The sequence below is a fragment of the Giraffa tippelskirchi genome, chromosome 11 (genome assembly GCF_054371585.1).
Source record: "Giraffa tippelskirchi isolate mGirTip1 chromosome 11, T2T-mGirTip1v1.2.pri, whole genome shotgun sequence".
In the NCBI taxonomy this organism is placed as follows: Eukaryota; Metazoa; Chordata; class Mammalia; order Artiodactyla; family Giraffidae; genus Giraffa; species Giraffa tippelskirchi.
The window spans coordinates 78,488,990-78,502,005 of record NC_137285.1 but is presented as its reverse complement, the minus strand read 5'-3'; the positions used below and the strand labels follow the sequence as shown (position 1 = coordinate 78,502,005).

The following is a 13,016-nucleotide window of genomic DNA, read 5'->3' as shown; positions in this document are numbered from 1 at the left end:
GGCCCAGCTCGGAAAACTCCCAGCATGGCTGGCTGACGGTCACTGTCGTTGCAGAGCTTCCCACGTGATGAGGCCGAGGACGGGGACACCCCATCCAGCTCTCAGAGGGAGGGGTCGGAGCACCACCCGCCCGCCCGTGAGGCCCAGTGCAGGCTCCAGGTCAGCGTGCCCACGGAGGCATCAGCCCCACCGGGGGAGACGCGGAGGTGGGGAAGGCCTGCTGCCGAGACACCGCCCAGGATACAGCCGGCGGCCCAGTCTGAGGCTGCCACGGAGCTCAGCACACCCGGCTCCGACCCAGAGTCCAGAGAACCCCGGCCTCTGAGGCACCAGGAGGACCTGGAGCCCAGCACGCCAGAGCACAGAGGTGAGGACGCTGGGGCTGGTGCACGGGAGTGTGTGGGGAGGGGTGCTGAGCTACACAGGGACGAGTCCCCGAAAGCTGCTGCTGGGCCTGCAGCAAGCGCTGGCCTCACACCCCCCGCCCCCCATCTTGCACACTTCAGTCCCAAAAGACATCTGACGCTGGGTATTCTTTGGGAACCTCTTGGAAGGTTTCTGTCCCGGGGTACGCACATGCCAAGGCTGGCCTGTGGGCAAACCTTGCTTCTCCCCCAACTCTAGCACTGGCCTCCAACTGGAACCAGGCTCCACTTCCCAGACCTGTCCCTAAAGAGGTGGTGGCTCCAGGTGCAGGACCCAGGGATCCACCGAGGGCAGATGGAGAACCGAGACTTGCCCTCGCAGAGACACCAGGCCAGCTGGGTACTGGCCAGCACACCGGGCAGATCGGATCTCCGTGCCTGCAGGACCCCCAGCCCCAGGCACTGATGTCCCACCCCCTCAGCGAGAACCTCCACCTCCACGTGCACCTCTACCTGCTCGGGCTTTGGCAAGAGAACCCGAGGCAGAGGAGGAGTCACCGCCTCGGCAGGGAGAGCCTGCCCTGGCTCCCGCGCAACACCCAGATGCCCACGATCACTCACCCAGCCCTGCAGGGAGAAAGAGCCCCCGCTCTGGACAGAGACCCAGAGCCCTTGCCGGAAACACCACGTCCAGGGGAGCGGTCGGCTCTGCAGCCTCCATCCCTGTCTGCTCACCGTGGATGCCGGCAACTCGGTCTGCCCCCAGGGGACATGGAGTTCCTTTCCCCTGAACTGCTTTGCATTTGGTTTGTTTCCACCTTTCTGGTGATGTTTTATTTTTTGTATGGTTTCCTGTATTTTTGTTGGTTAAGTTGGGATTAGTAAACTTTTTCATCATTGTTGCAATCTGGGATCACTGTTGTGTAACTCTGGTGATACTGTGTTACCATCACCACTTTGTAGTTTCAGACCCGTTCGATCTTTATGCCCCACCCCCCAACAAAGCCTGGATTCAAGGCAAGCACGCCCTGTTCATCCCTCCCCCCGATCCTGAACACAATTTCATCTTTTCTTTCTGCATTCCTTCCTATATTCTTGGTGTCCCCAATCAATGACTCTCAGTGAAATGACTGAAGGAGTGTTTTTCGGACTCTCCACCTACTGTAAGACTCCATTGGAGAGTTCTCATTTTTATGTCATTTGAACTAGCCTTTGATAGCTGAAAGGACGGTGTACGTCCTTTCAAGATACCATGTGCCAAACGAAGCCCTTTTGGCAACTGCCATCATTATCTCCAGGCAGGCATTGCTGTTTGAAGGGTGACATCTCAGCCAGAAGGCAGAGGCTGAGCTCCTCTTGTTGCACCAGCTCCCAAAAGAAGCCAAGAAAGGGAGCTGGAACAACAAACCACCCCCATGCCCAGGAAAGCGTTCTTCATGACAGAAGGCTAGAAAATGACCCAACATCCTTGTGGCCCAGAACCACTCTAGAAAATCACTGTTCCATAAAAAAGAGAAACACATGGGAAGTTCCAAGGAGAGGCAATGCCCATGGCCAGTGTACTTGAGAGACGGCCTGACCGCTCCGGGGAAGACACGCACCGACGGAACCCCTTGGGAAACAGCAGTGATAGTCCTCACCGTCGTAAGGGTTTCCTCTGGGGACAACCTGCCCTGGGCACCACACGAGGGAGCAGACCGGCTTCTCTTCCTCTGCCCCCACACCATTCACTCATGAAGGCAGCTCAGGTGTTCTCATGCCCTGCCTGCCTGCCTGCCTGGCTCATCCGTGAGCTGTGACCACCTCCAGGGTAGGACTCCACCTTTTCCTCTCTGTGTACCGTGAATCTGCACACAGTGGGCTTTCAGAACCTTAGGAGACTTGAGCCATTCCCGCTCGAGCCAGAACCCTCCCCAGGAAGGAAAACAGCTGTGGAGTCATTTTGGCCCCAGCACTGGTTCCGAAAGCCTGGCGGCTCCTACAGCCTCTACGGTGTGAAGAGGGAGGTCCCTTTTGACAGAGCTTTCCGGCTCTCAGATCTAAGCTGTTGTTTCACTGTCAGCTGTGTCTTCCGTTGCAGCCAGGTGGGCCACGCTGCTCCAAAGGAGCTCACAAGCTGAGTTTCAAGGGAGGACAGGGATGGCTACAACGTGCTGCAAACTGAGTGAGGGTCCCCACAATCCTCAGCAAAGGTCTGTGGTGTGCAAGTGGGGAGTAGAGGGCCCCCAAGTTCCAAAGGAAGGGAGGTAGTCGGGAGCTAAAGCCCTTGGCTGCTGTGGTAGCAGCTGCAGATGGCAGCTCGTCCACAGTGCACTTCGAATGAGGTCATATGAGCGGGACTCTGGAAATGGCTCCGAAATCAAGAGAAAGGGGTCAGGGTATGTGGGAATCCGGCGGGGGTGGGGGGTGGATGAAGGAAGGTGTCCCTCCTCTCTCCAGTGCAATTTGGTTTGGTGAGTCTCAAAGCTACCAGATGGCACTTCCCAAGTCAGGCCCCCGCAGGAATCAGGGTGGGCTGCCTGCCTCGGCCCCTGCCACAGGGACAAGCCACACCAGTGGCCTCCCTGAGCTCCAATGGCCGGATCTGGGGGGTCCTGTCTGGGTGCACACCTCCTTGCTGTGGCCAAGTTCCCCCCTTCTCTGAGCACCAGCTTCATCCTCTCGAATGAGGACATCGATTGCTACCTTGGCACGTTACTCTCTTCATCCTCTGAAGGCTCATTAGGCTTATCCTACAATTACTAGCTGGCCCGAAGAGATATCTCCTGAATCCAGATTAACCTGGAGTCTCCCAGCCTCATCTGGCATGTCTTCCCTGAAGTCTGCCAAAACCCACACCCTTGCATTTCCAGGGACTCCCCTTAGCCAGCTGGGCAGAAAACCCAGCATGCTTCAAACAAGCTGACAGAAAAGTGGGAGAGGACTCACGGGCAGACGGCTTCCCTCAGGTCTCGGGTGGAGCTCTGGGACCACAGCAGCAACGGGCCATCCCAGGCCCTGGGCTCAGCAGCGCCCTCATTCTCAGGCCGGCGGCTCTGCCCTGAGGGGAGCAGGAACGTCACCAACTGCCGCAGGCGGACCTCAAGCCCCTCCCACTGCTGGAGCCTGACCTGCCCCGGCCCCACCCCTTCCCCTACCCCAGCAGGACGAGAGCTCGTCTTCCCCTGGTTTCCAACGGGAGGCCCGGCCCTGGGCCCCGATTGGGCACTGCCCCAGCCCGGAGCCAATCACAGTGGCCAGGGAGGTGGAACGCACCGATTGGCCAGGGCCAGGTCATGTGACCATACTCCCCAGGAAACTCAAATATTACCAAGGTTCCCTAAGAAACCAATGAACAAAATTATCCAGTAAAGGCAAACCGTACTTTTTAATGAGGCCAATGTCACAGAAAAAAAAAAAAAATGCTCCACAGTAAACTGCTCAAGGAAGCTACTAAATAAACTTTCAGAAAAGTTTAGTAGGTTTTTTTTTTTTAAATAGGGTGACGGAGAGATATACCTTTCCCATCTATGTGAATTTAGGTTTAAACTAGATTTCCCTTGGCTGTTATATAAGACAAAAAAACCCACATCACCCTCTTTCACTCCCCCCCACCCCCAAAAAGTGTTTTAATCTATTGAATTTTTGTGTCCTCAGTTGTGTCTGATTCACGGCAACTCACGAACTCTACACAGCCAGGCTCTTCCGTCCATGGAATTCAGGGCAATTTTTTCTGTCCCAGTAAATGCCCACCCTGGGTGATCCAAAGGCAAGGGCTCAGAGGCTCCTGAGAGACTAACTAACTCCTTTCAGCTGAGCACAGAGCTGGCTCCTCACTGGGATGCCTGTGGCCTGGGGCTCCCAGAGGGGAGAGCAGCACTCGCCCCACCGTGTGGTCACTGCTGGAAGTGCAGGCTGCTCCTCACTCCCCCTTGACAGTGTCCCTGAGGGCAGAACAGTGTGAATCGAATCAAGGTGGAAATGCAAACTCCAATGCAACCAACCTTCCCACAAGGTCTCCAAAACCACTCAGGAACAGGGAATTGGAAACTGCAGGGGATGACATGAATGGAGATGGAGACTGGACACCTTACACCGAGTTCACTTCCAGTTATCCCTAGACAAACTTTCCATGAAAACTTGTCACAAATCTAGAAGAACAATGAGCAGAAACCGGACACGTGCTTTGAGTCTTCACACACAAAACTAAAAGGCAGTCCACAAAAAAAACCCCAGAGAATACAGTGGACTTTGCAAAATCAAAGATATCTACTGTGGGAAAGACCTCATGACAAAAGCAAAAGACAGGTCATACATCGCGAGACGAATGAGTGGAAACACAAAGCTTATCAAGGATGTGTCTCCAAACAGACAAAGAACGCCAACACAACAAGCCTGTGAAAACTAGGGAAAGGTCTGAAGGGACACCAGACGGAGGAAGACACACACAGAGTATCCCGGATGATGTCCAGCACTGAGGGCCTGAAGAAACAACAGTCTAGTTGCACCCCCTCAGGCCTGTGTGACCGTGGATGAGGCCTCTGTTTCCCGGTGGCTCTGAGACATGGACAGGGAGGAAGGGGAAGAGAAGTCACTTGCATTTCTAATACTCACAGCAAAGTCTTCCAATGAGAAGGGAATTATCACCCCCACTGACAATGCCATTCACTGAAGTGATACCCACGAGTCCATCTACCCCAGAAGGGAAGGATGGACCTGTTCTCACAAAACGGCGAGAGATGGAAGGAGGAAGATCAAGCCCACACCAATCACTGGAAAGAGAAGCTGTGCTCAGGGCTTGAAAGAATTCCTATTGGGAAAATCATGTCACAGCCCCACATGGCAATCCACAGCTTCCATGCTATTCCTCCCAAAATGCCAATGCATTTTCGCACCGAACAAAGAATTGCAAAGGGGGTACGGAAACAGAAAGGAGCCTACATTGTCAATACAATCCGACGAAAAAGCCCCGATACGGACATCCAAGGTTGTGTGAAAGGAAATTAGACGACCAAACTAGGATCCTCAGGAGAGTATCGGAGAAGGCAATGGCGACCCACTCCAGTACTCTTGCCTGGAAAATGTCCTGGACGGAGGAGCCTGGTAGGCTGCAGGCCATGGGGTCATGCAGAGTCAGACACGACTGAAGTGACTTAGCCGCAGCAGCAGCAGCAGCAGGACAGTATGCTATTGGGAATACAACAACACACACAGATCCAGATCGATGGAATAAAGTTGAGGGTCCAGAAACAAACCCCAGCATCCATGGTCAACTCATCTCTGACACAGACGGGGAGAATATCCAAATGGGAACAGGAAAGCCTCTTCAATCAATGTCCATGGGAAAACCAGACAGCTACATCTGAAGAACGCTATTGGTTTTGATCTCATACCACCTCAATATCGGGGAAAAACCTCACCCTAAAGACTGATGTCATGAGATAGCTAGAAAGAAGCGTAGGTCAAAGGCTCCTTAACATCAGAGTCTCCTTGCCATTTGCTGGGCGGAGGTCGAAATGGGTCTCTTCAAGTAAGGGAAAGAGGTAAACGAAGTACACCACTGGGTTTCCATCCAATGGAACCTCTTCACAACAGAGAAGCTAAGCATTCACAAATGCAAAAGATAGGAAACGGAACACGAGAGACTCCTTGCAAGTGGTGTATCTGAGAAGGGGTTCATATGGAAAGAGACGAAGAATGCACAGCACTCAGATTCCAAGAAACACCACCACCACCCTTGACCCTTCCCCCATGACCAACTCTGACCTAAAGCCTTTCTCTCCCTCTAACCTATCCCTAAAACATAACCCTCATCTAATCATATACATGTGCATCCCTAGCATCCATCCATCCATCCACACATGAGAGAGAAAGAGGAAGACACAGACGGAATTGAGAAAGGAAAAGAGAGGGACACAGCCAGAGAGAGACACGGAACGAAAGAGAGGAAAGGAGTCGATGGTCCAGACTTTTCCTCAATCTGTCTCGAAGGTAGAAGCAATGACAGCGCCCTTCCACCCCAGAAGGGGGAAAAGGACGGAAGGTTTGGAGAGGAAAAGACAAGAACGCAGGGAGCCAGTAGAAGCTCAGCCACCCGCAGAAGCCGAGCTGGGACACTTCAACAGAATCTCAATGGAAACAGAGGACCAGAAAGTTGGCTACTCTTTTCTATAAGAGAGGGAGACCTTCGAGTCTTCCTTTCGGTCCTCCAACTTGGATGCGGGGTCTCAAAACAGTCAGGAGGGGGAGTGCCTTTTCCTGGGTACCACGGCGCATCCAGGCCTCGTTCTGCCCCATTCTGTGCTGTGCCAGCCCTGGATGGAATCTTTCTTTCTGAAGTCTCAGCGCACGAGCTCCACGTGATATCGGCCCCAGGTGGAAAGGCATGGAGCTGCTCGTAGGCCGACAGGCCTAGGAAGCAGATGGGAGAATGACCCCCACTCTGCAGATGGAGAGACTGGGGAAACCCTGAGGGGCATATGGTTGTCAAGGGCCACACCACATATGAGAAGAAGGAGCCTGGTCTGAGAGCAGCATGGTCCTCGGAGCTCAGGCCCTGGCTGAACCCAGGCCTCCCCAGGGCTGTGGGCTGGGCCGTGTGGGTGTCACTGTGCCTGCACATGGCCTAAGGGGGGTGATCGAGCAGTCAGAAACCCAGAGATTCCCTTGGGAAGTTTTGGGGAAGGGACCTCAGCACGAACCCCAGGAGATGATGTCACCTGCCGGCAACAGAACCCAACAGAACCCGCAATCCGGGCATCCAGGCCTCCAGAGCGGAGAGGAGCCCCCAGCCAGATCACTTGCTGCCAAGATGTTCTGCTGTTTGCCCCTGCCCAGAGGCCGGGGCCTCAGGAGAGCTCACAGGCAGTGTGCGTGGGCACCCTGTCGACGTTGGCTCAGGACACCCCCGAGAGGCCTCTGGCCCTTTGCCCGGAGAAACAGAAAGGTAACACGGGCAGCCCCAGGCCGGGCCAGGCCAACTCTCCCATGCCACCCGGAAACACCGGGTCCTTTGCCTGTGTGTGGGGATGCGGGTTTCTCGGGCTGTGTCCCCCTCAAGGAAGCCCAGGCGGATGTGGGGTCAGAAGCCTGTGGACAAGTTGTGTCCACACCCCAGGGGAGAGCAGGCTGGGCGGGATGGGGAGAGTGTGGGCAGCGCCGGCCCGCCAGGCTGACCTCACACCCTCAGATGGGTCTCTTTCCTCCCGGGTGGGGATCTGAGCAGACACACGTCTCTGACCCTTCTGGGAAGAGAAGTTCGAGCAGGCAGAAGCAGCGGCTCCACTGGCCAGGCCCAGCTCGGAAAACTCCCAGCATGGCTGGCTGACGGTCACTGTCGTTGCAGAGCTTCCCACGTGATGAGGCCGAGGACGGGGACACCCCATCCAGCTCTCAGAGGGAGGGGTCGGAGCACCACCCGCCCGCCCGTGAGGCCCAGTGCAGGCTCCAGGTCAGCGTGCCCACGGAGGCATCAGCCCCACCGGGGGAGACGCGGAGGTGGGGAAGGCCTGCTGCCGAGACACCGCCCAGGATACAGCCGGCGGCCCAGTCTGAGGCTGCCACGGAGCTCAGCACACCCGGCTCCGACCCAGAGTCCAGAGAACCCCGGCCTCTGAGGCACCAGGAGGACCTGGAGCCCAGCACGCCAGAGCACAGAGGTGAGGACGCTGGGGCTGGTGCACGGGAGTGTGTGGGGAGGGGTGCTGAGCTACACAGGGACGAGTCCCCGAAAGCTGCTGCTGGGCCTGCAGCAAGCGCTGGCCTCACACCCCCCGCCCCCCATCTTGCACACTTCAGTCCCAAAAGACATCTGACGCTGGGTATTCTTTGGGAACCTCTTGGAAGGTTTCTGTCCCGGGGTACGCACATGCCAAGGCTGGCCTGTGGGCAAACCTTGCTTCTCCCCCAACTCTAGCACTGGCCTCCAACTGGAACCAGGCTCCACTTCCCAGACCTGTCCCTAAAGAGGTGGTGGCTCCAGGTGCAGGACCCAGGGATCCACCGAGGGCAGATGGAGAACCGAGACTTGCCCTCGCAGAGACACCAGGCCAGCTGGGTACTGGCCAGCACACCGGGCAGATCGGATCTCCGTGCCTGCAGGACCCCCAGCCCCAGGCACTGATGTCCCACCCCCTCAGCGAGAACCTCCACCTCCACGTGCACCTCTACCTGCTCGGGCTTTGGCAAGAGAACCCGAGGCAGAGGAGGAGTCACCGCCTCGGCAGGGAGAGCCTGCCCTGGCTCCCGCGCAACACCCAGATGCCCACGATCACTCACCCAGCCCTGCAGGGAGAAAGAGCCCCCGCTCTGGACAGAGACCCAGAGCCCTTGCCGGAAACACCACGTCCAGGGGAGCGGTCGGCTCTGCAGCCTCCATCCCTGTCTGCTCACCGTGGATGCCGGCAACTCGGTCTGCCCCCAGGGGACATGGAGTTCCTTTCCCCTGAACTGCTTTGCATTTGGTTTGTTTCCACCTTTCTGGTGATGTTTTATTTTTTGTATGGTTTCCTGTATTTTTGTTGGTTAAGTTGGGATTAGTAAACTTTTTCATCATTGTTGCAATCTGGGATCACTGTTGTGTAACTCTGGTGATACTGTGTTACCATCACCACTTTGTAGTTTCAGACCCGTTCGATCTTTATGCCCCACCCCCCAACAAAGCCTGGATTCAAGGCAAGCACGCCCTGTTCATCCCTCCCCCCGATCCTGAACACAATTTCATCTTTTCTTTCTGCATTCCTTCCTATATTCTTGGTGTCCCCAATCAATGACTCTCAGTGAAATGACTGAAGGAGTGTTTTTCGGACTCTCCACCTACTGTAAGACTCCATTGGAGAGTTCTCATTTTTATGTCATTTGAACTAGCCTTTGATAGCTGAAAGGACGGTGTACGTCCTTTCAAGATACCATGTGCCAAACGAAGCCCTTTTGGCAACTGCCATCATTATCTCCAGGCAGGCATTGCTGTTTGAAGGGTGACATCTCAGCCAGAAGGCAGAGGCTGAGCTCCTCTTGTTGCACCAGCTCCCAAAAGAAGCCAAGAAAGGGAGCTGGAACAACAAACCACCCCCATGCCCAGGAAAGCGTTCTTCATGACAGAAGGCTAGAAAATGACCCAACATCCTTGTGGCCCAGAACCACTCTAGAAAATCACTGTTCCATAAAAAAGAGAAACACATGGGAAGTTCCAAGGAGAGGCAATGCCCATGGCCAGTGTACTTGAGAGACGGCCTGACCGCTCCGGGGAAGACACGCACCGACGGAACCCCTTGGGAAACAGCAGTGATAGTCCTCACCGTCGTAAGGGTTTCCTCTGGGGACAACCTGCCCTGGGCACCACACGAGGGAGCAGACCGGCTTCTCTTCCTCTGCCCCCACACCATTCACTCATGAAGGCAGCTCAGGTGTTCTCATGCCCTGCCTGCCTGCCTGCCTGGCTCATCCGTGAGCTGTGACCACCTCCAGGGTAGGACTCCACCTTTTCCTCTCTGTGTACCGTGAATCTGCACACAGTGGGCTTTCAGAACCTTAGGAGACTTGAGCCATTCCCGCTCGAGCCAGAACCCTCCCCAGGAAGGAAAACAGCTGTGGAGTCATTTTGGCCCCAGCACTGGTTCCGAAAGCCTGGCGGCTCCTACAGCCTCTACGGTGTGAAGAGGGAGGTCCCTTTTGACAGAGCTTTCCGGCTCTCAGATCTAAGCTGTTGTTTCACTGTCAGCTGTGTCTTCCGTTGCAGCCAGGTGGGCCACGCTGCTCCAAAGGAGCTCACAAGCTGAGTTTCAAGGGAGGACAGGGATGGCTACAACGTGCTGCAAACTGAGTGAGGGTCCCCACAATCCTCAGCAAAGGTCTGTGGTGTGCAAGTGGGGAGTAGAGGGCCCCCAAGTTCCAAAGGAAGGGAGGTAGTCGGGAGCTAAAGCCCTTGGCTGCTGTGGTAGCAGCTGCAGATGGCAGCTCGTCCACAGTGCACTTCGAATGAGGTCATATGAGCGGGACTCTGGAAATGGCTCCGAAATCAAGAGAAAGGGGTCAGGGTATGTGGGAATCCGGCGGGGGTGGGGGGTGGATGAAGGAAGGTGTCCCTCCTCTCTCCAGTGCAATTTGGTTTGGTGAGTCTCAAAGCTACCAGATGGCACTTCCCAAGTCAGGCCCCCGCAGGAATCAGGGTGGGCTGCCTGCCTCGGCCCCTGCCACAGGGACAAGCCACACCAGTGGCCTCCCTGAGCTCCAATGGCCGGATCTGGGGGGTCCTGTCTGGGTGCACACCTCCTTGCTGTGGCCAAGTTCCCCCCTTCTCTGAGCACCAGCTTCATCCTCTCGAATGAGGACATCGATTGCTACCTTGGCACGTTACTCTCTTCATCCTCTGAAGGCTCATTAGGCTTATCCTACAATTACTAGCTGGCCCGAAGAGATATCTCCTGAATCCAGATTAACCTGGAGTCTCCCAGCCTCATCTGGCATGTCTTCCCTGAAGTCTGCCAAAACCCACACCCTTGCATTTCCAGGGACTCCCCTTAGCCAGCTGGGCAGAAAACCCAGCATGCTTCAAACAAGCTGACAGAAAAGTGGGAGAGGACTCACGGGCAGACGGCTTCCCTCAGGTCTCGGGTGGAGCTCTGGGACCACAGCAGCAACGGGCCATCCCAGGCCCTGGGCTCAGCAGCGCCCTCATTCTCAGGCCGGCGGCTCTGCCCTGAGGGGAGCAGGAACGTCACCAACTGCCGCAGGCGGACCTCAAGCCCCTCCCACTGCTGGAGCCTGACCTGCCCCGGCCCCACCCCTTCCCCTACCCCAGCAGGACGAGAGCTCGTCTTCCCCTGGTTTCCAACGGGAGGCCCGGCCCTGGGCCCCGATTGGGCACTGCCCCAGCCCGGAGCCAATCACAGTGGCCAGGGAGGTGGAACGCACCGATTGGCCAGGGCCAGGTCATGTGACCATACTCCCCAGGAAACTCAAATATTACCAAGGTTCCCTAAGAAACCAATGAACAAAATTATCCAGTAAAGGCAAACCGTACTTTTTAATGAGGCCAATGTCACAGAAAAAAAAAAAAAATGCTCCACAGTAAACTGCTCAAGGAAGCTACTAAATAAACTTTCAGAAAAGTTTAGTAGGTTTTTTTTTTTTAAATAGGGTGACGGAGAGATATACCTTTCCCATCTATGTGAATTTAGGTTTAAACTAGATTTCCCTTGGCTGTTATATAAGACAAAAAAACCCACATCACCCTCTTTCACTCCCCCCCACCCCCAAAAAGTGTTTTAATCTATTGAATTTTTGTGTCCTCAGTTGTGTCTGATTCACGGCAACTCACGAACTCTACACAGCCAGGCTCTTCCGTCCATGGAATTCAGGGCAATTTTTTCTGTCCCAGTAAATGCCCACCCTGGGTGATCCAAAGGCAAGGGCTCAGAGGCTCCTGAGAGACTAACTAACTCCTTTCAGCTGAGCACAGAGCTGGCTCCTCACTGGGATGCCTGTGGCCTGGGGCTCCCAGAGGGGAGAGCAGCACTCGCCCCACCGTGTGGTCACTGCTGGAAGTGCAGGCTGCTCCTCACTCCCCCTTGACAGTGTCCCTGAGGGCAGAACAGTGTGAATCGAATCAAGGTGGAAATGCAAACTCCAATGCAACCAACCTTCCCACAAGGTCTCCAAAACCACTCAGGAACAGGGAATTGGAAACTGCAGGGGATGACATGAATGGAGATGGAGACTGGACACCTTACACCGAGTTCACTTCCAGTTATCCCTAGACAAACTTTCCATGAAAACTTGTCACAAATCTAGAAGAACAATGAGCAGAAACCGGACACGTGCTTTGAGTCTTCACACACAAAACTAAAAGGCAGTCCACAAAAAAAACCCCAGAGAATACAGTGGACTTTGCAAAATCAAAGATATCTACTGTGGGAAAGACCTCATGACAAAAGCAAAAGACAGGTCATACATCGCGAGACGAATGAGTGGAAACACAAAGCTTATCAAGGATGTGTCTCCAAACAGACAAAGAACGCCAACACAACAAGCCTGTGAAAACTAGGGAAAGGTCTGAAGGGACACCAGACGGAGGAAGACACACACAGAGTATCCCGGATGATGTCCAGCACTGAGGGCCTGAAGAAACAACAGTCTAGTTGCACCCCCTCAGGCCTGTGTGACCGTGGATGAGGCCTCTGTTTCCCGGTGGCTCTGAGACATGGACAGGGAGGAAGGGGAAGAGAAGTCACTTGCATTTCTAATACTCACAGCAAAGTCTTCCAATGAGAAGGGAATTATCACCCCCACTGACAATGCCATTCACTGAAGTGATACCCACGAGTCCATCTACCCCAGAAGGGAAGGATGGACCTGTTCTCACAAAACGGCGAGAGATGGAAGGAGGAAGATCAAGCCCACACCAATCACTGGAAAGAGAAGCTGTGCTCAGGGCTTGAAAGAATTCCTATTGGGAAAATCATGTCACAGCCCCACATGGCAATCCACAGCTTCCATGCTATTCCTCCCAAAATGCCAATGCATTTTCGCACCGAACAAAGAATTGCAAAGGGGGTACGGAAACAGAAAGGAGCCTACATTGTCAATACAATCCGACGAAAAAGCCCCGATACGGACATCCAAGGTTGTGTGAAAGGAAATTAGACGACCAAACTAGGATCCTCAGGAGAGTAT

General features: G+C 54.8%; 1 protein-coding gene and 1 long non-coding RNA gene across 2 annotated transcripts in view; one reads left to right on the top strand and one right to left on the bottom strand.

Moving 5' to 3' along the window:
• The window catches only part of LOC145527776 (uncharacterized), a 681,763-nt gene that overhangs the window by 120,975 nt on the left and 547,772 nt on the right, over positions 1-13,016 (bottom strand). Inside the window, exons 72-73 of the long non-coding RNA XR_014069857.1 lie at positions 10,929-11,040; positions 3,294-3,405 (exon numbers count right to left, since the gene is read on the bottom strand). This is a non-coding gene — a long non-coding RNA (uncharacterized LOC145527776). The remainder of the gene's footprint in view (positions 1-3,293; positions 3,406-10,928; positions 11,041-13,016) is intronic.
• Positions 1-13,016, top strand: part of LOC145527693 (uncharacterized) — a 147,333-nt gene that overhangs the window by 115,521 nt on the left and 18,796 nt on the right. The window lies entirely within an intron of this gene.